The following is a 2,817-nucleotide window of genomic DNA, read 5'->3' as shown; positions in this document are numbered from 1 at the left end:
CACGGCCGAGACACACGACCGTGTGGTCGCAGGCCATGGAACTCTCTGACTTGGGTTACACGCCCATGTGTGTTGCCCATATGTGACACACGCCCGTGTGGTTAGGACGTGTGCACCCAAAAGTACCTTAAAACTCAAGTTTACCAATTCCTACTTACTTGGGCACTAAGCAACTCAATTACCAATCATTTAACCTATTCAAAACACGATTAAATATGCCCAAAATACACCAAATTTATCACCTAAAATGCCTAACCAATGTACCTTCATTGGTACCACATTTTATATGTCCAAAAACATCAACAACACATCAAACATTCAAGACTTTCATTCATATCACACTTACCATATTTGAACAAACTTTCAAACTTCTAAAGTTACCAAATATGAAACTAAGCACATACCAAAATATAAACTAGGCTAGCATACCAACATAGCCTCAACCACAACCAAATACACCTTTAACCATCATTTCACTAGCAACTAAGTTAACCACATCTTATAAACGATATCAACAAAACACTCCCTAGGTACATGCCATTAAAAAATGAAATATCACCACACTTGAGCTCGGGATTTGTGATTTGATGTTGAGTCGATAATAATTCGAACAGTACCTAGCCTGCGCACGGAAAATAAAACTACACGCTGAGTAAAACTCAGTGGTATTTCTATAATCCGAATAACATAAACTTGATATAACTATTTAAAATGCAAAATACAACAAGTAAGCTATGTTCATGTGCTTCAATTCAATACTATAATTTTTGCTCATTCCTTATTCACATCTACTAAGATTTTCACATGTTCAAATATATAAGTATATATATCAATGGCATTTCATTTAACATTTGAATACATCATCTCATGTAATGGCATGATTCATATCTTTGATCAATACTTGAATTCATTCAATTTTCACATCTCAATTCATCATTTCATATCTCATTTCTCATCTCATAATCATTTCTCATATTTTTCATTTCAATATTTTCTCATCTCATATTCATTTCTCATCTTTTCCATTTCAATATCAATCACAAAAATATTATTTTGCTTTCCCCTATTAACACGACACAGACTCGAAGGGATACACGGATCCAACCAACACACCAGTTTGGCACCCAATGCCTCGTCGAATAAATCCAAATTCATAACTGCACCCAGCGCTATATAAAATTGACACCCAGTGTCTCATCAGTTAAATCAAAGCAAATTGGCACCCAGTGCCTCATCGACTCGAGGTCGAAGTAATCCCTGAACTCTTCCTATCCTATGGCATGCCATCTATATCCAACTCAGTCCGATACAGTTAATAGGGATTCATTTCACTTTTCATGACAACCAGTATCTCAATTTCATGAATATATCATCACATATAAGCATATATTCACTTTAATAATAATCACATTTTTCTCAATACACATATATTCATAATCAAGATTTTTTATAATATACAAAAATCAATCCATTTCATTTCAATTATGAATTTAATTCAATCCCAAAGTACCAAAGTATTCACCTCAAATGCTTACCATATGCAAACAATTATATATGCAATAATCTACTATTTAATTCGAATTATAGAAACACAAACCGTGATTTTTGAGCTATTCGACGTCGATTTTATCCTTCCCTTTTTTACTCGAGGATTCCAATACGACGTTGCCTACGGAATAATATAATTAAATCACATTAATATTACACATTTCAACTTCACATTAAATTTTAATTTTCATACTATATTTTACTTATTCTTCAATTTAGCCCTTAAACCGAGACTAATTTTAACCTTCACAATTAACTTCATATTTTTATACTAATTTCACTCTAGACCACATTTAGCTTCCTCTTTTCCAATTCGACCCCTTAATTTCAAATTTTTCACAATTTAGTCCCTATTGTTCAAAATCAACAATTAATTCTACAATTTAATCTATCTTAGTCATTTTTCGTTTCTAACTTAAAAATCTATCTATTTAATCCCTAATACTTAAACTATTCAACAATGTCAACATCTAAAATCTTGAACAATACTAAAAATTACAATATAGGTCGGGTAGCCCTAAGTACCGAGATTCAAAAAACGTAAAAATTACAAGTATAAGGACTACATTGCACTAACCAATTTGAGTTTGAGCCCCAAAATTTCCTAGCCGTGCATGAGCCTTCTTTTTTTCTCTCTTTCTTTTCTAATTTGCATGTAACAGATAATGAATCTTCTATTTCTTTTGTTATTATTATTATTATTATTACTATTATTATATCTTATTATATAATATACATACATTTTATACAATTTATTTATTATAACATATATACATATTATATTAACATAATATATAATATATATACATGTTATAAATATCTATTATAACCGTCCACTTTAAAAGAAAAAAGGGCATAATTACTTCTTTAGTCCTTTTAATTTATTTCAAGCCATAATTCAAAACTTTTAACCCTTACGCGATTTAGTTCCTGTACTTTAATAATTCCTAATTTCACAAAATTCACTATTCTAAAAATTAATTAGCTACTAAGCTACCCTCGTAAATATTTTAAATATTTACAGGTCCAATTTACAAAAATGAAGTCCCAAAAATACGTTTTTCGACACCCCTGGCTATCGAGTTGTTACATTCGTAACAAGAATTATCCAGGTGTGTAACGAAAAACAAGAAAAACAACGAGCGACGAAAGTCAAAACTGCATTGTCGATGCCACACGACCGAGTGACAGGTCGTGTACTGGACTGTTTGAGACACACGGTCTGAGCCACTTGGGTCGTATAGGTCACACAGGCATGTGTGAGGCCGT

At 32.1% G+C, this 2,817-nt stretch overlaps 1 long non-coding RNA gene across 1 annotated transcript; it reads right to left on the bottom strand.

Annotated features, from left to right (window-relative positions):
* Window positions 1–312: 312 nt before the first annotated feature.
* LOC128033719 (uncharacterized) lies at window positions 313–1,671 on the bottom strand. Its single transcript, XR_008189704.1, has 2 exons — window positions 1,598–1,671; window positions 313–622 (listed from the first exon to the last, which is right to left on the bottom strand). It is a non-coding gene; the product is annotated as an uncharacterized LOC128033719 (long non-coding RNA).
* Between the last annotated feature and the right edge of the window lie 1,146 nt (window positions 1,672–2,817).

This window comes from Gossypium raimondii, chromosome 10 (assembly GCF_025698545.1).
Source record: "Gossypium raimondii isolate GPD5lz chromosome 10, ASM2569854v1, whole genome shotgun sequence".
NCBI classification, from domain to species: domain Eukaryota; kingdom Viridiplantae; phylum Streptophyta; class Magnoliopsida; order Malvales; family Malvaceae; genus Gossypium; species Gossypium raimondii.
Note: the sequence above shows the minus strand (reverse complement) of the source record. Positions and strands in the feature narration are given on the sequence as shown.